At 63.4% G+C, this 23,321-nt stretch overlaps 1 protein-coding gene across 9 annotated transcripts in view; it reads right to left on the reverse strand.

Moving 5' to 3' along the window:
* Nucleotides 1-379: 379 nt before the first annotated feature.
* LOC121490802 (translation initiation factor IF-2-like) overlaps nucleotides 380-23,321 on the reverse strand; it is a 31,535-nt gene continuing 8,593 nt past the window's right edge. For 2 of the 9 annotated variants that reach the window (XM_041754824.1, XM_041754823.1), the window contains exons 2-5: nucleotides 20,292-20,404; nucleotides 12,206-12,279; nucleotides 5,936-11,902; nucleotides 380-4,258 (exon numbers count right to left, since the gene is read on the reverse strand). The gene's annotated coding sequence lies outside the window, so the exon portion shown is untranslated. Of the gene's footprint in view, nucleotides 4,259-5,935; nucleotides 11,903-12,205; nucleotides 12,280-14,550; nucleotides 20,405-23,321 lie in introns of all 9 variants that reach the window. The other 7 variants (XM_041754831.1, XM_041754829.1, XM_041754827.1 and 4 more) reach the window with 7 other exon arrangements.

Genomic DNA, 23,321 nt, shown 5'->3' on the forward strand with positions numbered 1-23,321 from the left:
CTCTGAGCCCTCCCCTGCCCTGCACGCCTCACACAGTACCATCTGCAATCCTCTTTCGTCCCCATTTCACAGAGGAGGAAAGTGAAGCCCAGGGAGGTCAAAGGACCTGCCCAAGGTCACACAGCGAGTGGAACCTCGGCCTGCCAGACCTAGTGCGCAGCAGCCACTGCCTCCACCCCCGCGGCTGCTGTCCCTCCCCAACTGCACCCACATCCCTCCCCAGCCAGGGTCCTAGGTGCTGTCCATCGGCGATATTACAGCCACTTCAGGAAAGACAGTAGATTGTATAGTTACCCAGAGCAGGGCAGAGCCCCAAACTATACAACCTACTACCTCACCCCAAAGGGCCGTCGGTCATGGCACACGGACGGACGTCGTGGCTTCCAGAGGCGCCTCCTGGAGTGGGGGGGGGGGGGCTGCAGGGAGCGGCGGGTGCGGGGCTGGCTGGCTGGGGCCAAAGGGCACGGGGAGCCCGGCAGGCAGGTGGGCAGGGGCCCTGAGCTGTAACCCCCGGAGCAGCCACGAAGGCGGGAGAAAACCACAAACCCAAACCGGAGGGGAAAAAAAGAGAGAGATGTAGGGAGGGAGGGGCCAGGCCTTGCGGGAACTGTTGCAATGGCTGGATCACCCCCGTTGGGACAGGAGGGGCCGTTATGTTCCCACGGGGCGTCTCCTGCCTTGGCGACACCGGGAGGAAGGTCACCGTTTGCTGGAAGCCAACGTGTGTCTAAAAAGGCGCTGTAAGTGTCCCCCTGGCCACCCAGCCCCTCTCTGGCTGCCCCAGGACCCACTGGGGGCCTTAGGGCCTGCTCCCTCCACCCGCTGGACAGGCGGTGATGCCCTACACATGCGCTCTGCTCAGCCTGCTGCCGCCCAGAGTGACCTGAGCGTACCCACCTCGGCAGAGGCCACAGGACGCTCTTCTTTCAGAAAAGGGACCTGACTCCTCTGGGGAAGGCACCTGGGGCAGAACTGGAGACCCTGGCAGGCTCTGCACTCAGGGCCCGAGGGCACAGCCAGCCTGGATCAGTGTCCACCACGGCCACCACCTTCCTGGGGGGACCCTGAGGCAGAGCTGGTGATGTAGATGCCACTCTCAACCCATCTGATAGGTGAGCACACCAGGGCCCAGAGACATAGCATCACCTTCACACCGTCACAGCTGGCAGGTGGCAGAGCCAAGATGAGGACAGTTTGCTTTCCACCTAGTGAAGTAGTCCGAGTGCTCTGAGCTCCCCAGCCCCCAGCCCTCCTTCCATACCCCCCACGACACCCCCAGCAGGCTGCCTCCTCTGGGCAGGCCCCAGGCTGGGCGGTGCCGCAAGGTCCTTGCAGGCCCGGTGAGGCTGGGATTGCTGATCCTGTCTTGCAGTGATGATGGGCCGGGGGGTAGGGTCCTGGGCCCCCTTTCGGGGTCGGGGAGGGGGTCTGCTCTTGGGCCGTGCTGGGCGGGGCCTTGCCCACTGCTGCAGAGGGAGGTCTCATGCCCAGGCCTGTAGGCAGGGGCAGCTGCCGCTCCCTGAATGGCCCCGGGCATCCTGGAGCCCACCCAGCAGCTCTATGAGGTGAGTGACTGTTGTTAGACTCATTACTGGGGGAAAAAATGGGCCAAGGACCTGGCTCCCGGCCCAGGGCTCCCCCATGAACGCCCAGGGGACTCTGGGGGAGGGACCCTATGCCTGACCCAACCTCTGGGCTTCAGACTTAGCTGCTGAGACCCTTATGCCTGCACACTGCAGGGCCCTCCTGGCTCTGACCTCTGGTGCCAGCAGGGGGAGGGTGGCACGAGGCAGGGGTGGAGCCCTGCAGGTGGAGCTGGCTGCAAAGCCAGGCTGGCCCCCTCGCTGTGCTTCTCTGGGCACATCTCATGCCCTCGAGGGCTTAGATTTCCTCACCGAGACATGGGGTCAGTGCAGGAGCTAGCCCTCGGGGAATCTGGGTAGCACCAGGCCACCCTTAACCAGGGCTGGAATCCATGTGTGTGCCACTGCGCAGACTCCGACACCCCTTGCCTTGCAATCTGCACCCACCTGTCCTCCCTAGGCCTGGGCTTTTGCTTCGAAGCCTTCTGTGCTAACCCCTTCCAGCCCCAGCTGGAGACACAGACTGTACATCAGGCCAGCCCATGTGCTGGTCCCCCCACGGTGGGGAGAGACAGGGAGAGAAGGGGAGGCTAGAAGGAGACACACACCGTACTCTGCACTGGCTGTCACCACAAGCACCCCCTCCTGCGGCCTCCAGCTCAGCCTGGGACAGGCCCAGGTGCCCTGGTTTTCTTCACTGGGCCTTTGTTCTTGTTCTAGGCTAGACTCACCGTGCGGCATCTCATGTCGAGGACCGGTCCTAGGTGCGTTAGGACTGCACACAAGCGCTGGTTCATGGCTGGGCAGAGAAGGGGCTACCTCGAGCACTGCTGGCCCCAAAGGGCCCTGAAGGCAAGCAGGGCACCTGGACGGTGGGCCCCAGGGACAGAAGAGTCCTCACGTGCAGAGCAGGTCGGGGCTGAGCACTCCTCTTTCATCCAGACTCTGCAACAGAGCACATCACATCTCCTTTGGGCCACGGCCAGTCGTGGCGGAGGCCAGAGGGAACCGTCAAAGGGGATGGTGTCACGAGTGCAGCACATGCACATTGTGGGCATCACTGGGGGAACCTGCTGAAGGGTGGCAGGAGGAGGAGAGACACAGCTGCGGGCAGAGGGCACAGCCTGGGCAGAGGTTTGGCGGTGGGACCATTAGATCCCTGCCTAGGGACCTCCACGTCTGGTGGCAGGACCTGGAGACGAACAGGAGAGACACAGCTCTGACCACGTCCCTCCTTGCTCTGAAGTCTCCGGAGCAAGGACGGTCGGAGAGGCGTGCGGTGGCGCCAGGGGCCATCCTGGCCATCCTGCGAGCCCCCCTGGGGTGCACCCACACTGAGGCTGGGGCTGCAGACCCACGCACCCGTCTCCCGCAGGATGGCAGGGCAATGACCCTGTGGGCTCAGGCCGGGCGGGAAAGAGCAGGCCAGACTGTGAGGGTGCACTCACTGCGAGGAAGGCCAACTGTGGACAGGAGCCCCCAGATCAGCACCACTTCTTGACCTGTTCGGGATTTATAAAAAAAGTAACCAGCGTCAGGATTGAGAGAGGCCTCAGCCATGCCAGAAGCCATGCCAGAGCTCTGTGTCTCCTCCCCAGACATGCCCCACCAGCCCGCGAATCCCATGCTCCCTGCAGGGGCCTGGAGAGGAGCCTCCGTGGCCACCTTGGGCTGCACAGCTCTGGCTCAGAGACGACGGAGACCTGGGCCTTGTCTTTGGATGGTCAGGGCCGCCGATGTCCCAGTGCTGGGTGGCTCATGCCACACCAAGCTGCACGGACGCTCTGGGGCCTGGAGTTAGGAGGACCCAGGAGTGGGGAGCCGAGCTCCCCGCTTTACAGAGGAGGCTCTGGCCAGGCTGAGGCTCTTGCCCTGTGGCAAGCAAGGCCTGGGATCCTCCAGAGGGCAGAAATCCCAAGGAAGGGGCTCCCAAGACCTGCCCGGAGGCCTCAGCCAGGGCTTGCTTGATCGATCGTGACCCCACCTGGCTCTGGCCCATTCCAGCCAGATGCCCACCCAGGACTTGCAGGACGGAGGGGAAATGGCAACACAGGTCCTCAAACGAAAGGACACGGGTGTAAGACACGCACATGGCGGAGCACTGACCATCTGCAGGGCACGGAAGCTGAACTTGGGATGCTGCACGTGGGGCCCGACCCACGGGACCTGTGCCTCTGCTTCTTCCCACCGATACCCTGCTGGGTGCCGGCCCCCCAACCCTCCTTGGCCCGTCTCTGTCCTCTGCCGAGGGCGACCACCCCAGCTCTTCCAGCTTCCTGCCCACGAGGGCCCTGTCTCCTGTCTGGACACTGGGGAGGCCCCCAAGGGGCGTCCCAGCTCTGCCCCAGCTCAGGGACCAGCCATATTCTCTGGGGCCCCAGGCCTCCTGCCCGGAAGACCCAGCACCGCGGCAGGTGGTGTGGCAGGTGGGAGAGGTGCCCGTGGTCGACGGCGGCGTTCCTCTCTCCTGGGGGCCTGGGCGGGTTCCCTGCACACCTGCTGCATTATTTCTCTCCGTGACCAGGAAGCAGAGATCACGACCCCCAGCAGGGTCCCCACTCTGGCTTTGCCCACACGATGAAGGGGTTCACGCAAAACGTGGTTTTCTTTAGCCAACAACACGGGGTTTTTGGGAGGTGAGAGTGAGGACTTCCATTTCTGGGTCTCTGGCCCATCTGCAGAGATATTTCTGAGTGAGTAGGGTACAGCCCCAACTTGGGGTGTCCAAGGTGGAGGGGCAAATTTGCTGGGCCTTACCTGCCCCACATTCCCAGGGACCAGCAGGGGCCTAGGCCTGGGGAGGACCCTCTTTTTCTTGGGGGAGATGGCAGGAATCCTGAGACAGAGCCAAGGGGACCCTTCCCAGTCAGCCCAGATGACGGCTGGCAGGGGTGGCAGTAATGCCCCACGGAATGGGCTCCCCGAGCAGGGCCGCCGGGGCGTGAGAACTCGGCAGTCGCCCTGCCAGCCACCAGCCCTGGTCCTGCAGTGTCCGCCTGCGGGCAGGGCACTGGGCAGCCCCGGGTGGGAGGAGCCAGGCCAGCCGGGGACAGGTGTGTGGGAGGCCTTAGTGGGCAGGTGGCCCTTTCAGGGCCGGGTGGATGTCTGGAGTGAGAGAGGAAGACAGACGGTGTCACCCCGCAGTCACCTTGGGCTTGGCTCGGGGCCACCGAGAGCCGGGAACCCCCCCTCCAGGGCCGCCCCCCACTGCCGCCCCGATTGGGTTTCTCCCCATAAAGCGGCCAGTGTTTCTGCTCGGCAAGCCGTGCCAACAATGGAGTCTGGGAAAAAAACGTGGGGGTGGCATCCGGGGGCCCCGGGCGGGGGGCGGGTCTCCCTGAAAACACGGCCCATAAAGCTAAGGAGGTAGCAGCCTGATCGACTCAGGCCGGGGCCGTGTGCCCACCGTGGGCCTGGCACGGCCAGGAGGCGGGGAGACTCCCACCCCAGGGCGCATGATCTACGCAGCGCCCAAACTCAGCAACTGAGACAAATACCGTCAAGTTCTTAAAAACCAACACAAAAACATCCATGGTGTAAAAACCTCAAACCTGAAGACAGAACGGAGCCCAGGGCCCCGCTGCCCCTAGCAGCACACCTTGGGGTTGGAGTAGCCAAACCAGATCGGGAATCCAAATTTCTCTGGCACGAGGCTCCTCCCAGAGCCCCACGTACCCCCGCGTGCTTCAAGCCATGTGGGTGGGGAACTGGTACCTCTAGACCAGAGCCCCCGCACCAGCCCCCCACGGGTCTGGACAGACCCCAGCGCTCCGTGTTTTGGGGCCCTTGTGCACCCTCCCTGTGCAGCTGCCCACCCCCCACCACGATAGGCACCTCCACAGCCTGTGTCCGACCCTCCAGCTCCCCGCTTTCCTGTGCCCAGGGACCTCCGGGTTGGCCTAGTGAACGCCGCTCCCCAGGGTCAGGGCCAGGCCCGCAGGGGTGCCTGGAGCCCAGAGAAAGGCCAGGCACACAGGTGGCAGTCCTTGGGGAGCCAGGGCACAGGCTCTGGCCGGGGAGGCTGACACACCTGCATCCATGGGGGCCACGGGCCTGGGGGAGGAAGGGACACCTGGCTCCGAGGTCCCCTGGGTCAGGGTTCCAACCTCTGCTCTGGCTCCAAGCAGTGATGAGCATTGGGCGAGCCAGCACCTCTGGCCTCAGCTGCCCTTGCAAGTGGGACAAGGATGCCGGGGCCATCAGGAGGATGCTGGGGGTGCCTCCGTGCCTGGGACAGGGTGTCCGCGGGGGTGGGGGGAGCTGGGACTCCCGAGGGAGAGGCAAGCATGCAGAGCCCTCTGTGATCCCGTGGGCATCTCCACATGGTGTTCACCGTTGGCAGCAGCACTAACCTCAAGGGCGAGCGTGCATCTGAAATGTTCTCCATTTAGGCTGCAGCCTGGGTTGCGAGACGAGCGGCGGCGGGCACGGGAGGGCACCAGATGCACACCTGTCATTAACAACGTCCGGCAGGGACCTCGCCCCAGCTGCAGCAGTCCCCCCAGACGGTCATTCTGCCGAGGGGCTCCACGTTCCCCTAGGACCTGGTGCGTCTGGCCTGGCACGTGGCCACCACCTGGTCCCACGGGCTTTCCTGGGGGGAGCCAGGGTATGAGTAAATCTCACTTCATGGTGACAGAACGTTCTCTCTGGGAACCGCAAGGAGAGCGCGTCTGGGAAGGGCCTAGGGCAGCGTCCAGCAAGCCTCCCCACCTCAAGGGCCGGGCTGGGCCACAGGTGTCTGGGGAGGCCCCAGCCGGCTCCACGCGTGCTCTACTGGGTGTCCCCTGACGGGGTGGAGGTGACCCTCAGCCATGGCCAGGGCTGCCCCCGCTCAGCCTGACACGACTCCCTGGGAAACGGCTTCAGCCCCTTTAAAAGGCACATGCTGTCCTCGAACGTCACTCCCGGCCACTCCTGGGGCCAGACAAGGAAATTTCTACGATCCCCCTCTAGGAGGCAGGCGGCCCCTCGGCCCCTCCAGGACCTCGTCGCCCTAGGGTCCGCAAGCCCTGCCCGCTGCTCCCGCCACCTGCCAGGCGTCTGGGGCCCCACTGCCCGGGGCTGGCTCCAGAGACGGCGGCGTGTCCTCTGGGCCGCTCCGCGGGTCCCTGCGGCCGAGACTCCCGGGATGCTGCGCGGCCTCCGCTTGTGGCGCTGTGGGGGCTACTACCCCGCTCCCTGGGCGCCGCGCAGAGCAGGAGCCGAGCCGGAGGCTGGAGGCAGGGGCTGCTCCCAGCCCTGGGAGGTGCTCCAGGAAGTGGGGCCTGCGGGACACAGGACGGCGCAGGGCACGGCGGGGCCAGCCACGGGGATGAGGAGGCTCCACTGGCTCCACCCCGTGAAGCCGGCTGCGAGCGGCCCTCGGCCAGGGGCTCCCGTCCAGGAGGCCCCGTCCCGCGCCCTGAGGACAGGCCCGAGCCGCGTCCAGCCCGGAGCGCAGGCCTGAGCCGGCTCCTCTCCCCGCGGGGCCGGAAGGGAGCGGGTCCTGCTGCCGGGGTCCCGGAGCCCCCCCCCCCCGCCCCCGGGGCCGCGTCATTTCCAGAACTGTCCGAGCAGCTCGGTGGCTGCCAAGGACTCCCTCCAGGAGCATGGCTTTAATTACAGCTCCTCTGGGCTCTGCTCGCAGCATCTCCGTCTGCTCGGCAGGGAAGCCCGGGGGGCGGCGAGGGGGCCGGGCCGGGTGAAGGGCCGGGGTTCCCGGCTGCCTTGCCAAGACGCGCCGGTGCCAAGCCCAGGGCGGCCGCGGCCAAGGCCGGGCTGGGGTGGGGGCCGCTGCTGGGCTCCGTCCAGGCCACTCGGGGCAGCCGGGCGGGCAGTGGTCTCCCTCCTCCCGCCGCCGCCAGCCTCACACAAAATGGCGGAGGGCTGCCGCGGCCATTTTGTGCAGCCCGGGAAGACAAAGGCCGCGGCGGCGGGGCGGGAAGGAGGACCGTCCACTCCTGAAGCGCGGCCTCCCGCGGGCGCGGAGGTCCGGGAGGGCCTGGCCAGAGGCGGGCGGCAGTGCCCTCTCCGGAGCCTGCCTCCTGCCCCCGCCCCCCGAGCTCCCTCACCCCTTGGGGGACCCCGGGGGGTCCTGGGGACGACCTCCCGCCCAGGGCGGTGGCCGCACTCGAGGGGACGCAGAGACGCAGGGCTTAACGGAGGCGCCTGCAGGATGAAAATCCTCCTGTGCCCCAGACCCTCAAAGGGCGGTCTTCACCGGCGCCGGCGGGGTGGCCCCTGAGCAGATGGCCCGAGGGCTGCCCTGCATTCCAGGGACATCCCAGCACATCCAGCCTGCAGGCCGGGCTGGCAGCCTGTCCCCACCCGCCGCCGGCAGGCGCACGGACAGCTGGCAGGACCGGCCATGCCAGGGCAGTGCCAGGGGACACCGGGCAGGCCGGCTCCAGGGACGCCGGGCCACACCCCATCCCGAGCTCCTGTGGCACCAGAGGCCCTGCCTGATGGGGGCCCCGAGCCGGCCACGTTTCAAGCCTCAAGAGCCCTGTTCTGCATCTGCCGGGTGACAGCCCACCCCTGGTCTGTGTCCCTTTGGAGACACAAGAAACTGCCCCAGCAAACACCCGCTGGACCAGAAGCCTCCCTGGAGCACAGCGTGCTCAGCAACCAGAAGGCACCAAGAGCCCGTGTCTCTCTGACTCTGCCCTGCCCGTGGTCTCCACGTCTTTGGTCTCACTCAGAACCCCAGACGTGAGGCAGTGACCAGCAGGACTGCTCTGGGGGCCTCGGGTCCAGCCACAGGCCGCCCCTCCCCACCTGCGCCCAGTGAAAACCCAAGGTTGAACCAATCCCACTTTACAGACCAGCAGACTGAGACCAGGGGGTCGTCAGGGCCTGGCTCTGGACGAGGCCGGTGCGCGGCTCCCGAAGGGCACTGGGTCCAGGGAGAGTCCAGGCCCACATCAAGTTACAGGAGAGAGTGGGATCCGGAGGGAACCCCACCCCTTCCTGCAGGGTGGGTGCTGCCGTGGGGACACACGTGGTCTGGAGGGCAGGTGCCACGGTCCCCCTTGCTTGTGTGACCACAGCTGTCCTGACAACCGACTGAGCATGACAAGGTGCTGTCCTCACTGAGGACCACTCCCCGGGGCAGCTTCTCCTCGGGAGCCACCCCAAGGGGATGAGAAGGCCTCACTGCCCTGGTTCAAGTCCCCACTTGACCGAGATGGCTGCAAACGTGAGTACCACTGCCAGGGCATATGCTTCCTATTGGAAACGGGGCAAATGCAAACAGCCTGCACCGGCCACGTGCCGGGCACCAGCCCGAGCCCACCGTGCTGAGCGCCAGCCAGTCCCCATTATGGCCAGACCTGCAGAGCATGAACAACCACAGAGAGGCTAAGTTACTCTCCCCCACACGCAGCCAAGACAGCCGTCATCCTGTCCTGTGCTCCAGGCACAAGGGAACAGAAACCCACAGACGTCTCCATTTACTGAGCCAGGTCACTCAGCTGCTAAGGGCCGGACCCCTCTGTGCTAGGTGACCCAGGCAAGCCCCACATCAGAGACCTTCCCTCTCTCTTCCTCGAGGTGACAGCAAGGCCGTTCTGGGTCCCCCGGGTCTCCAAGGCCAGCCACGCGAGGTGGACTCGTGTTCTCAGACAAGAGCAGCTCGGATCCAGGCGTGCTGGAGCCGACGGGAGCCCGCGCTTCCCCACCCAGAGCTGGCCTGCTGACCCTCCAGCTCCATGGTCAGCGGGGAACAAGGCCTCCAACCGGGGAGATGCCCGAGGCCAAGTGTCCAGCAGAGCGCAGACAGGGAAGGGAACCCAGGGCAGCACAGATGGCAGCCCCAAGCACTGCTAGCCCCACCGGTCTGGGAGCCTCTTGGTTTCATTCCAGCAAGAAGACTCCTCACAAACCCTCTGGCCCACCCCGGGCACCATTCCATGGAGGCCCTGAGCTGGAGGCCCCGTCCCCAGCCTCCTGCCCCCCCTCCCCCCGGAGGCTGCCTTTCAGTACCCAGCAGCCCAACATGGCAGAAAGGCCACCCGCTCCTGGATCCGAGACGCATTTCTGCTCCTGAGCTGGCTGGGGCCAGGTCCCGGCCCCGCCGCCCCTTGACCTCCCGGAGCATATGCCCCCCTGGGGCACCCACCCAGCAGGGCCATCAGCACAGCGATGGCTCTTAGAGGAGGGGCGTCCGGCTCAGGGCCTGGCACACTCACAGGCACCAAATCGAAGGTGGCCGTGTCGGGGGGCAGCTGGCAGGGCAGGCCCTCCTTGCCACCGGCCCGAGAGGGTTCGCCCAGCACCTCTCCCCGCACGTTTCAGCATTAACCATCCCCAGCCAGAGCGCTGCTCAGACTCGGCGAGCAAGCACTGAGCGATGCCCATCATTCCGCATCTTGTCAACATTCTCACTGGGACAAAAAGACCGAGTGCAAAGTGTTCTTAAGGCCCTAATTTCTATCTGGTAAATAAAGGCTGTGCTATCTGGCCACCGGGCATTAGAATGAACTGCTGCCCTCCTCAGCCGTGGGCACCACACACGGGTCAGCCTCGGAGCAGTGGCTCTGCCGTGGGGCGTCAGGCCCGTCCACACCAACCTCTGAGGAACAGGGCAGCCTGTCTGTCCACACCGTCTGTCCACAGGAACCTGGGGTGCTGGGGACGGCGGGGCCACATCCCTTCAGAGAACCAGCTGCCACTGGGCGCTGAGCAGAGGCGCGCGACTCCTGTCCTACCGGGCGTGGGGGAGTCAGCAGGGGCTTAGCACGGCCAAGGCCCCAGAGATGGAGGGAGCCTCCCCTGCGCAGACCTCTCCCCACCCCGGGCCACATCCGGGCCGACTTCAAGGACAACGATACTGAGTCAGTTCAGACACAGATCCCACCAACCGAGTCACTGCTCCCCATAAACCTCTGGCATCTCCCAGCTCAGCATCCCGAAGGGGCTCCATCATCCCGATGACTCTCCGGGACCACAGATGAGGCCAGAGCCAAGCTCTTCACGGCCCCTGGCCTCCGTTTCTGGCTGCACAGAATGGAGACGCTTGGCTGCACCTTGCTGGTCGCGCTGGGCTGCGGGAGGGCATGTGTGCACGCAGGAGGGGTGGTCCTCCCCTCTGGCCCTGAGCATGTTCTCACCCCTGTGGCGACTGGGCTGTATGGTCATCCTGCTGCCTGAGGACAGAGTAAGCGCCTACTGCATGCACTGGCCTTGTCTTCTGTCCACCGCACGGTATGGGGAATACGGGTCCTGCCCTGGGAGAGTCGCCCCACCCCCAGGCCTGTCCTCCACCCAGGCAATTCCCCACCTGTCCTGGGCCTCGGCGGCTGTGCACAGACCCCGTTCCTCTGGCCCCAGAACCCTTCTAGCACCTCAGGTGGGTTGGCCCTGCCTCCTTGGACCCCCACGCGTTCCTGAGGACGCACCTCTGTGGCCTCCGCTCAGGGCTTGGAGGCAGGACCCAGCTGCACATACTGGTGCCTGCCCTGCAGGAGGGCATACCTCCGGGGGCGTTGGGGGATTTCACAGTGGACCCCCAGGAAAGCACCTAGACTAGATGGCTTTGGGAAGAGCCCCGCGGGCCCTGGGGACATCTGGGACCAGCTGCACCCTCAGGTCCATTTCCCCAGCCACAGCACCCCCAAGCTCCTTGGCCCTCTGCTCAATGTCATCTCTTACCCGTGCCGTGCTCTGCCCTGCTTTCTCTCTGCCTCCACTCTGTTCTTCCCCTTCCTCTGTTACCCGCCCTGGGTCCCCTTTTCCCTCTGTCCCATGGCCTCTGTGGGCCTCCCCCTCTCCCCACCCAAGTTCCACCCCCACCCTGGGCACCGGCTGGCGCAGGCTCTGCGTGCAGACACAAAAGCCCTGGAGGCAGCATCTGCAGAGTCTTGCGGGCAAGCTGGACCTGTAAACACATGAGGCCCAGATGGCAGAGGGCTCCTGAGCCCAGACGCAACAGCCTGGGGTCCTCTCCACATGGACCTGGGGGGCAGGTCTGCCCTGGCCATGGCAGCAGCGGGGGAGGGGAGGGGAGGGGATGCCTGTCTGGCCCACATGGCCCCACCGACTCCCCAGGAGCCTAGCATCAGCCAAGTGGGCCCTGCCGCCTGCATGGGGCGCCGGGCTCTCAGGGGAGGAGCAGGGTGTGTGCAGGGGTCTCCGAGCACAACAGGCCGCCATTAGGGCCATGGGGCTGCCGGGAGAGGGAGTGGCAGGCCAAGGGCCTTCTCACCTGCTGAGCCTGAGCCCCTGAGCTCTGTGCACTCCGAAGACACTCCCGAGCAGTCCCCAGCAGCTGGCCCGAGCTCTCCCACCGTGGACTCCCGAGACAGATGGCTCCTTGCAAAAGGAGCTTCATGCAACTTCTGTGCAGAAGGGAGCCACAAACACGGGCCTGAGTCCAGCTTCCTGGGGTAAGAGACCTGGGCAAGCCCCTGACTTCTGGCAGAACTTGGTCCCTCAGCTACAGAAAGAGGCTGGAGGCAGGTCAGGGCCGAGACTGGAGCAGACCCAGCGGAGCCTGTGCAAATGTGCGGGCAGTGCCCAGCTGGCTCCTTGGTGCTCTGCAAGCCCCATGGGTGTGTGCATGTGCGTGTCCCATCCCCATGGCGGTACCTGGGGAGGGAGCGGGGAGCCCTGACTTGCCAGATTAGAAATGCTGCACTGACCTGAGAGGGAGGCACGGTCGTCTGAGCTTCAGGGCTCCGCTGCAGAACAGGGTGGCTGGAAGGAGGTATGAGTCCTGGAAGGAGAGACAGAGAGAGAGACACCTGGTCTCAGGAAGGAGACCCCAACTGCGCGGGCATGCAGCACCCGCCCACCCTGCCCTGAGACCCTGGGAGGCCACTGCAAGGACCCCAAGGGCCATGAAGCTGCTGCATCAGTGTGACTTCACACCCAAAACACTGGCAAGGACACACCCCAGTTTTCTGGGGCATCCATCTCTAGGGGGCCGCAGCTGGCGGCAGGTGTAGCGGCAGGACCCGGAGCCAGAGAGACGCAGGTTCAAAATCAGACTCGGCAAGGCCTGATGGCTTGGCCGGGGCCCCTCGCTGCCTCTCTCCCAACCAAGGCATTTAGGGTTGGGGAGAATCAGATGAGGCAGTGTGGGAGGCGTTCAGGAGGATGAGAGAAACACAGCTGTGCTGAGTGTGAGCGCGCACCCTCCCCGCCCCCTGCCCTCACCCAGGGCCTCAGGGTGTCAGGGAGCGTAGGCACCAGGCAGCTCTCTCGGCATCCCCGGCATGACCGTTGCAGATGGTGCTCCCTGAACACTACTTCCTGCAAAGGACAGTCTTTTCCTCTTTGCTTGGGCTGCTAGGACGCTCAGTGCTGAATTCACAGGTCTTCACCAGCAACCCGAGACTTCTATGTGACATGGCTTCTTTTAGGGCTACCTTCAATTTTCTCTTTGCCCTAATTTCCTGTTTATTTTTATTTTCTGCATTGTCTATATTGCTCTAAACTCTAACAGAGATATACATATTTTCATATTTGTGTGTGTTTGTTTGTTTATTTGTTTATTTATTTATTTATTTATTTATTTATTTATGTGACAGAACAGGAACATTATATCTAACATCTCGGTGCCCTGTCCACCCATATGATCAGTGGGGGCTATGTGTGTATGCTTCATCTTGCAAGTAGTGGGTTAGGACTGATCCTAAGCCAGAACCCCCACTTCCTGGCCAGAAGAGGCTCCCTCTTCTGCTCCTACTGGTACCTGGCGGGGGCAGGGCACACAGGAAGAGGTCTTTTGCAAATGCGAAAACAGAATCCCAAGGAGAGGCCATGGTTTCCCCAAGACCACACAGCAGTGAAGGCCAGGTAGGTCTGCGACTGAGGAGGTCTGACCTGGAAACCGCAGCTTCGTCCCCCGCCCTGATGTGGGCATTCCCGTGAGCCCTCAGGGTTGGCGAGGCTGCCCCCAGGCTGACCCCGGCGATGGAGGTGCTGTCAAGAGGCACGGACAGAGAGCCTCGGGCTCTGCTGCCCCACACGGCACCTGCTATGGGCAGGAGGCTCCCCACCCTGTTGTTGTGCAAATGGACCATGACCCCCACACAGAGCTGCACAGATCTTCAGATCAGGGTGCAGACCTCCCCGACTTGGGTGTCTCCCCAAGGTCGTGAAACTAACCTGTGGCGTAGCAGGCCTGGGTTCCTGGGATACGGAGCCTCTCCTCGCTGCCTCAGAGATGCAGTCAACTAGGCCCCTGGCCACACAAGCCCCCACTCTGCCTCGACCCACCATCTCATCTCACTTATTAGCACCAGCACACGTAAACCCGAAATAACGAATGTAGGGAACTGGACCGTGCTGAGCTCGGCAGAGGGAGGGGCCAGAAAAGCACCACAGTGGCCAGACACCGGGAGGGTCTCCTGCCTTTCAGTGAAGCATAAACCACTGTGCTTCCTGGGTGCCCACCGTGTGCAAGACTTGTGTACCGTCCCCTGGACCTCTCAGTGAAGCCACAAATGCTCTGGGATTTATTGTGTGTCCCCAACACTCCCCCAGGAGGAACTGCCACCCCAGCCTTACGGACGAGCAGACCGAGGCTCTGTAGGAGCCTGTCCAAGAGGACGGCTCACAGCTGGGGGGCTGGGCGTGCCCACCCCTTGGCACCACCGCAGGTGGCAATGGCCCACAGCTCGCTCAGGAGAGTCTCTGTGCCAAACTCGGCCCTCCCTGATTCCATCTGCTTGGAGGGGGCGAATCAGAGCACTCAGGCCGCAGGGCAGACAGAGGACGCACTGAGAGGCAATGGCACACAGCAGGCCAGGGAATCCTTGGCTCTGCTCCTCACTCCTGGTCCTGGAGCAGGGTCTCATTCACCTGCCCAGGGCCAGGCTAATCCCTCAGGAACTCTGGGCAGGGTGGGCCTGGCTGCAGACTGGGGTCTGCAGGGCTGGTGCTGGGCTCTTTTGAAAGATGGGCTTGTGTTCCCTTCCTGGCCAGGCCGCCCACCTCCCGGGCTGCCTCCCTGCCCTGGCCCAGGGCAAAGACCATCTACCTGGGCTAGGCGGTCCTGGAGTGTCGCCCGAAGTCCACGATGGCTTCTGGCTCCTTGGGAGTGGTCTGGGAGGGCTCACGTTTTGGAAGACACAAGGTGACCAAGGAGTCAGCGGCACAGGCCTGCTGGCACATGGCCTTGGGAGGGAAGGGGCCTCGCTGTGACCCTCCCCTGCCTCTCATTCACCCTGCACAACCACCTGCAGATGGGCCCAGCCCACCACTCACTGCAGGCAAGGCACCCAGGTGCCCAGAGGTTACAGAACCAAGGAAAGCCTCGTGTGACCACCCTCCTCCCAGCCCTGACCTGGACTCCCACCCGAAACCAAACCCCAACCACTCGCTTCCTTGCAGCCCAACCATGCACATCTCCAGTGTCTGCAGGGGAAGGGAGCTGACGGCGTGTGGCACCTGGTGCCACACCACGGGGTGGCCCTTTGCAGTGCCTCAACCCCCTAGCTCCAGACCCACATTGGCTCCTACCCTTCCCTGGGCCCCGAATTCCTCCTGCTGTCAAAGGCCTCGTTCCTACCCATCCTTTAGGTCCCTCTTCCAGGGATGCCGCCTGGGTCAGAGACCTCCCCCGCTCTGGTGGTAGCCAGGCTGGGGTCCCCTGAAATTAGCTCATGGATTCTTATGCTGCCTGTCCCCACCAAGGCTGGCAGCTTGGCAGCAGCAGTGACCAGCTCCTACGCAGCTGCGTGCACCATGGCCTAGCACAGTTCCCGGCACCCAGGAGGCACCCAGGATGACGGGGAAGCGCCCCCCTACTATTGGAACAATGTCTCTAGACAGGACTCCGGGTCTTTTCCCAATGAGCCAGCAAGAGAACAGCCCGGGACCGATGGAGCGGGAACACCAGGCTCTGAGGTCCTGACGGTGTCTGCCCGGTGACTCCCAGGCGGGGCTCTTGCTCCTGCCCTGCCTCCGGCTCAGGCTTGCATCTGGGGTCCAGGCTTCCCCAAAGCAGGACTGGCTCCCTGCGCGTGAGGACAGAATGGCAGACCCGGACCCAGGCCCGACTCACCGCAGAGAGGAACCAGGCTGGGCTGCAGCGGGACCCACTCTGCCTCTGGCCCAGGCCGGGAACGGGTGGCTGGGAGGAAGGCACTGAGGCTCCCCTTCCGCATCGTCTGTGAGCGCCCCCGGGGTCCTGACCACGCCCATGCAAGGTGGAAGGCTCCCGCAGATCCCCAGGGGCAAGCAGGCTCAGTCAGGAAAGCAACCTTCCCCGGACCCATCACCTGAGCAGGTTCCACCCGGAGCAGGAGTCCCCAGCGCTGAGTCACCCAGTTGTCACCGGCTGGCTCCCAGCCCTCCCTGTCAGGCCTCTGCCTGGGGCTCATAAGGGCCCGGAGGCAGGAGACCTACTGGTAGGTCCCCGGATGTGCTTGGACTCCCAGCCCCCAAATGCTGGGTGGAACCCCAACAACACCCCCGAAGATGGGGGCCTACAGGAATGTGAGCCCAACATGCTGTCTGTACACAGTGTGGACTCAGGGCCTCGAGTCACACAGTGCTGGGTTCTAATCCTGCTTCCCCTCTCACTGCCTAGAGCCTCTCTCACCCTTAGACTCCCTAGCTGCAGGACGGGGCTTCTGGGCTGGAGCACCTCACCACCTCATTTTATAGGAGGGAAGCACCCCTGAGAAGGGACTGCCCTGAGGCAGCACAGCCCTGGCCTGGCCGGCTAGGACGCCCCTGCCCCTAACCCCCGCCTCTCCTCCCAGCACGACGGAGCCCTGGCGTGCACGGGTGTTTAATGACCCCAGGCCCATCTGCCTGAGCCCGTAGGATGGGCAGGTCAGGAAGTCCCCTGAGCGAGGGCGTCTCCGATGCCCTCACCTGGAGTTGATGGGACAGCACACTGGGGCCTGCCCAGGAAAGGAGCACCCCAAAGAAGCATGCACCCACTCCTCTGGACTGCGAACTCGGCCCGGTTGGGGCTCACCAAGGGCGGCTACCATGGGCTTCACACAGTGGTGCCCACAGGCCCAGCAGCCAAGGGAGCCCTCCTTTTTGCCAACAGCTCAATGCAATGTTAACTAGCTGGTGTTAGGAGCAGAAGGCAGGCTTCCGGGGGGCTGGGGGAGATGAAGACAAGACGTGGCCACCCCACACCTGTTCTGGACACACGAGGGGTGTGGAAAAATTCTGTCCTGACATCCTGATGGGTGAGCAGAGCTCCAGCTTCGGGAGCAGGTTTGGCTCTGGGATCTGTGCCCAATCCCCATAGGACACGGGAGCCACACGTGGCCACGGATGGAAACCTCCCAAGGACAGCTGCCCTGGGTGGGTGATGAGAAGGCTAGGTGCCCCTTCCAACTTCAGAGCAGCGCTGAGAATGCTCTCCCCCGGGGCCTTCTGCTACCCCCATATCCTTGCACCCACTCTCCCAATGACAGAACAGCCAGGCTATGTGTCCACCTGTCCTCCCTCAACAGACCAGCCCACATGGTGTGCGGTGGGGAGGGAGGCCAGGGGCCCCCGCCTGTCTCAGGGCCAGTAATGAACTTGGGCCCCCAAGTCCCAGAAGTCACGAGGCAGGTTGGGGGAAGTGCAGGGATGGTGCAGACCCACTGGCTCTGCATGCTGGGCAGCTCTGGGCACAAGATTGCCCTCTCCTGCAGTTTCTACCCGCGCTGTGCAAGAGCCCACCCACCTCCTAGAGCTGTGGCACCGCCGCTGACAGAAGTAGAGGCCCCATGCCCAGGCCTAGCTCACAAGGATGCCTACCATCACTGCCCGCCGGGGGGGCCTAGAGCCACCCAGGGGCCCGGCACGGGGGTCCGTCCCCTCTCAGAGCCTGTGCCCCGTGGGATGGTCACTTGGATGACGGGGTCGGCAGCTTTTTCCCACACAGTTCTGGCCTCTGGAAGGACTGTGGCACAATGAGGCTGGTGCCTGACTGGTCAGAACCAACACCGGGCCCCAACAGGATGTCTCAGAGGTCCATCCCCGCCCACCCTGGTCCCCTCCTTGCCCATGCCCATGTCCCGGTCTCCAGAACATTCCTGAGTATCTGCAGGGTAGCCCAGGGACCCCTTCCAGCTCTGGACAAACCCCTTCACCTCTCTGGGCCTCAGGCTTCCCACCTGCTAGGGACAACGGCACATACCTCTTCGACCTCAAGCAAGATTAGGGATAATACCTGCTCCATGCCCAGGCCCAACGGGGCTCACTGGACTGCATGCCCACTGCTACTGTCCCCCAGGGTGCTTCGAGGACATGTGCGAACTTGCTCTGGGCCTTTATCTTGGAGAAACTCCTTCTTGATCTCTTATCTTACCAGGGACCAAGTTGCCTGGGGCGTGGGTCCTGAGTGGACACCGTGGGGCAGGAGCTCTGAGCCCCCAGCAGGAACCTTGATGTGGGCCACACTGCAGGGCCCAGAGCCACAGGAGCACGGACCCCCAGGGGGCTCAGCCTGCCTCGTCCATACTTCTCTTTGAGATTAAATTGGGCCCCTCCGAGGTCACGTGTAGGAGAAACATCCTCCCTGCAAGGGCTAGTTGCTAATGAGTCATGCACTGAGCACACCCTCGATTTATGTGCAGAAACGCCCTGCGGAGGACTGAGGCCTGGCCCTGGGGTCATGCCACGTCGGATTCCCAACGCCTCAGATACTCAAGGCAGGTTGGGAGGCGTCAGAAATAGGCTGCAAGGGACGCCTGGGTGGCTCAGGGGTTTAGTGTCTGCCTTCGGCTCAGGGCGTGATCCCAGGATCAAGTCTTGTATTGGGCTCCGCACAGGGCGCCTGCTTCTCCCTCTGCCTATGTCTCATGAATGAATAAATAAAAACTTAAAAAAAAGAAATAGGCTGTAAGCTTGTGGGCATCCGTACTCTTCTGCCAGAGTCGGCCAGATGCACAAGAGAGGGGTGCAGCTCTGTGGCTTCATTTGGGTCAACGTGGCTCCAGCAGGGACTTGGGGAGCCAACGGCTACCACGGCAGGTGAGGTCACAGGCAGGCTCACATCCCCGGGGACGCAGCATCTAGTGGCAGAGCTGCTGGCGCCTAGGGCGGAGCCTGGGCTGCAGGGCCCACCAGGCCACGGAGGATCCCCCAGGCTGCGTGGCCTGCAGGAGCCTGGCCTCTCGGAGCCCCGGGTTTTGCATCTTAAAAGCCGCCATTTACGGCTACTGGACAAAGCTGACATCGGAGAACAAACAAACGTGAAAGCCCCAACAGCTCGGCCTGGGCTCCCACCAGGCAGTGGCCCACGCCACACAGGTGACCGACCTGGGTCTAGAAAAGCGAGTCCCCGCCAGATGCATGGCCGTTCACACTCCCACCTTGAGCTCCACCAAGTCGGGGGGCATCGCACGGGATGTGGATGCCTCTAACGGGAAAGGAACAGGCCCCAGCACCCACGTGACAAGAGTCCCGCTCTCCACAGGCGTCCGTTCCAGATGTCAGACTGCAAACACTCAGGGTGCGAAGGGAGAGGTCAGGGCGGGCCCTGTCCCACCGCGGCACTGCAACCACCATCGGCTTTGAGGGGCCTCTCCATGCTCCCCATTCTCAGTGCTCCCCCTCCACCCCCCAAATTGCCTCTGCTCCTTTTCAAGGGGCCAGACATACCCTAGTGATGGTGCCGCCCTCATCGCAACCTCCTGCTCTTTCCCTAAACATGTCTCTTTTGGGGGGAGAACGTGCAGCGAGAATTTGGGTGGGTCAGGGTCACTCCGGTCGGGCAGCTTAGTTTTGTGATTTTTTTTTTTCCTTTTTTTCTTCTTTTCCTTTTTTCAGTTTTGTGATTTAAATGAGTTTTTTTCCTCACTCAGTAAGATCTGGACAACTGAGAAAAGGAGAAAGAGGCGGCCAACAGGCCTCCTCTGCTGAGCACAGGCTGCGCGGACTCCCCTCCCCAGAGGGGCCCCCACATGCGCCAAGGTGTTCCCACCTGGCAGTGGCTCCCACTGGCGCATCTGCTGAGCGGCCACATGACATCCCCACATGCTACCTGACCCAGACTCCCCACCCCGGGCAGCGACCGGCCGCTCCGTTTGTCACAGCGAGGCTTCATGCATAGATCTCTCCCCTTCCCCAGGGGAGGTCCCCCAGAAGTGGGGTCCCGGCTCAGAGCCCAGGAGCACTTTCACACACCCAAGGCAGCAGCTCCAACCTGGCCCCTCGGAACCTTCTGGAGAGCCCCCCAAATGTCCGAGGTGGTGGGGGAATGGAGGCTGAGAGTGGGGGACAGTAGCCTGAGGTCACACAGCAGGCCAACCGTCCAGCTGGGGGGGACCGAGGCCCCTGCCCACCAGTCAGCGTGATCTCCCCGACACACACTTCATAAAAGGCCTTAACGGACGCTGCCTCAGACCTGCCCTGGCTGGACAAAGACACCAGGGCCCTGGGAAGGGTCTGGGCACCAATGCCCTCGTGCACCACAGACCTGTGACAATGAATGGCAGGAAAGAAGAGGGGTGCGGTGAGTGCTACAGAGGGTCTGGGCAGCTGACAGCCAAGGGAGAGGAGGCAAGAGGACTTCCTGGAGGAGGAGGACCCCCATAAGCCACAGCAGGCAACAGGGCCGTGCCAGAAATTCATGAACTGGAAATGTCCGACCTAGATTAACAGAGCCGGCTGCCACTCACCAAGGACCTGAGGGGCTGACAGTCCACCTTTCACAGCCACTGAGTGCCTTCCAGGGCACCTCTCACAGCTGATCTTCCCGAATGAACCCCTGCCCCCCAACAAAGCAGCAGCTGTGGGTTTCCCATAGCCTGGAGTTACCTAGAGTCCTCCCTCCGTGGGCTGCAGGTGCTCAGGGCTCCGGCCCATCCAGTCAATCCGGCGCTGCCACACTGTCCCCGATGAGGTGGGCTCATGAGCCCCTCATGTTAGTCCTGAAAGGAAACACAACGATGGAGGTTAAGAAAGGAAGCTCTGCCCCCTTGTTTCTCTGAGCGCCTCGGCCCCCGTGGCCAGCCTAGTGGCTCATGGCACCGTACTGACTGTGGGTTCCCAGCCTTCCCTTCTTCCATTTCAGCCTCTGGATCCCGTTTCGTTCATTCATGAAACGTTTCCCAAGAGCCCAGCCTGGGCCAGGCTGGTGGTTCTGGCCCCTCCTTCTGGGGACGCTCCATCTCCCAGGGCAGACACAAGCCATGAAGTGGTTGCCCAAGCTCGGAACTATGGGACTACAGGGCGGTGGGCAGGTGGGGAGCTAGGAGGGCTCCCAGGAGGAGGCGATGCCATGCTGCAGTCCACCGAGGCGGGAGGATGGCAAGGTGCAGGGGCCAGAGCAGGCTGTTGGGAGCCTCTCCAGTCCCAGGAAGGGGAGACTGGGCTCCAGCCTGGAGCTGGATGGGAGCCCCACAGGGTGGAAGTCAGGGCAGAGGCCTGCACGGCCTCTGGTCACACGTCCCTGCACAAGACAGGGACACGCCAGGCAGCGGCAGGACCTGGGTATGGACTGTGTGGCAGGGAGGGGAGCCAACGACGACCCTGCAGGGCAGTGGCGAGGGGACATCCCCTGGGAACTACAGAGGGGAGCAGGGGACAGCTGAGGTCACAGCAGAGGGACTCCCCCAGTGGGGGCTGCCCAGTCAGGCCTCAAAGGGCGCACTGTCCAGGCAGCCTGCCTGGGCCGGCCCCGGCCTCCCTCGCACCCGGGCCAGGGTGGCGAGCTATATCCTCATTTGGTTTTAGAGCCACGTGGCTCCGGAGCCAGAGAAATGCACCTCCTTGCTTCTGCCCAACTCCGTGGCCCCGGCCCCCACGCCCCAAGGCACCAGGACGGAGAGGGCACGACCTCCATCCTGACCCATCACCCTTCTCATGGGCCGGCCGGTCTGGCTTGGGCTCCTCCGTGTGGGGGGCTCGGCCTCCCGGCTGGCAGCTTCACTGCTCTGTGAGGTCGCCCCAGATAGCAGACATCAGGGCTCGGCACACAGAGGGGCTCTGTCCCCAGGACACAAAGCAGAGCTTGGGTGCTGGGCGGCGCCCGCTGGCCTCACCACCTCCCCCACCAGCGGGTCTCTGGGGGCACCAGGGATGGAGACGGGAGGGGAGGTGGAGACCAGAGGAGCCGGCCTGCCTGCCATAAATCACCACGCCAGGCTTTATAATTATCTGGGCACTTAAGCTCCTCTTTCTTCTCTTCCCCCTTTCCCTGGGGAAATTTCCTTCATTTCCTACATTATCCCGGTCTCCCCGCATGTCTAAATCACCCTCAGCCAACGCCACAGCCTGCTCCTGTGAGCTGGTTCCCCAGCCTACTTCCACCAGGGAGGGCAGGCTGGATGGCTCCCAGCATGCCATCGTCCAAACCCACATCCCCTTCCTGCCCAGGACAGAAAGCTGGAAATGCCACCATGCCCATCCTTCGAACTGTGCTGTGTCCCTGCTGTCCATCAGCTGCCGCTCCCGCCCTCGAGATCTGTTGGCAAAGCCAGGCGGCCATGGGCTTCCTCGGTGGGCTTCCCCACCGGCTGAAGAAGGTGCGATGCCACTGCACCGGCTCCCCTGGCCTTTCCAGCACCCAGTTCCTGATGACCATGACAACAGCTTTCCCCGGGGCCAGGCTGGGCGAGCGTCACCCCGCCGGGGTCTGTGGCAATCTGGCAGGTGCGGTCCACTTCGTTCTCGGTGACAATGCCGCAGGGGAGCAGTTCTGATGCCACCACCACTACCGTTGGTCCAGCCCGACCCCAAATCTCACCGAACCCCCACGTGCCCACAACAGGACTGTGTTCCTCTCCCCATGTCACAGGTGAGAATACTGAGGCCCAAGGAGGAGCGAAGTCTGCCCGAATCCTTCCCTGCTGCTGTGAAGGCCTGCCGCTTCCGAGGCTCTGCTCCATGCACATAAGCTGGAAAGTGGCCCCGCAGGACAGCAGCAGGGCCCAGGAGAAGGCAGGTGGGGCAGGGGTCCTCAGAGGGTCCCCCATCATCTCCGGGACAACTCCCACCTCAGGAGAGGCAGAGGGGAGGGCAGCACCTCCTCCAGGGCGTCAGGCTGGGGCCGGGGGCCGCCGTGGACCAGCCCTGGGCAAGCATTTCAAAGTCAACAAGCGGCAATGTTCTCCTAGGCCTCCCTCCCGGGGGGATGAGCCAGACGGGTTTTTTTTTAAATCTGGATCTCATTTTCTGCCCACATTTCTGACCTCCGGAAGCCTCCCGGGTACTTTTCCAGAGCTCTCTGGACTCTGTCACGGGCACGTTTCATGCCTCTGCTCACCGCATTCACAGCCAGGTCACTGGGCACCCCACAGATGCCAGGTGGAGCCTGCGGGCACAGCTGCCTGGGCCTTCCCAAGCCCTGGGGCCCACAGGCCCCAACTGGTGCTCCAACAGCCATCTCTGCTCAAATTCCATGACTCCTTCCCTTGAAAAAAAAAAAAAATTCCTCTTCGAAAACAAACAAAAGCCCCAGAATGGTGACCCCAGGAGAGCTGGCTGTGCCTCCACTTCATTTTCGGTTTTGTTCCGGCCTCCTGTTTGGCACAGCCAAGCACCTGGAGAAACCGTTGAACCCTCTAGTTTTTACAGATGGGTAAACTGAGGCCCAGACGGAGGAAGGGGCTTCCTGAGAGCTGCACACACGGTGATTCTATGGCTCAGCCAGGATGGAGCCGTTGGGGGGCTCTGGGCAAGGAAGCACAGGGTGTGAGCCCACAGCCAGCCAAGGTAAGAGCAGCCACGGCCCTGCGTGGGGCGGGGGACGCGGGGCATCGTCACAGGCCCCGTGGGCCCTCTCTCCGCCCAGTGGTCCCGTGGCCCAGGGCACTGAAGGCTGGCGCTCAGTATGTGCGAAAGCAA

Source organism: Vulpes lagopus, chromosome 5 (genome assembly GCF_018345385.1).
Source record: "Vulpes lagopus strain Blue_001 chromosome 5, ASM1834538v1, whole genome shotgun sequence".
Lineage (NCBI taxonomy): Eukaryota > Metazoa > Chordata > Mammalia > Carnivora > Canidae > Vulpes > Vulpes lagopus.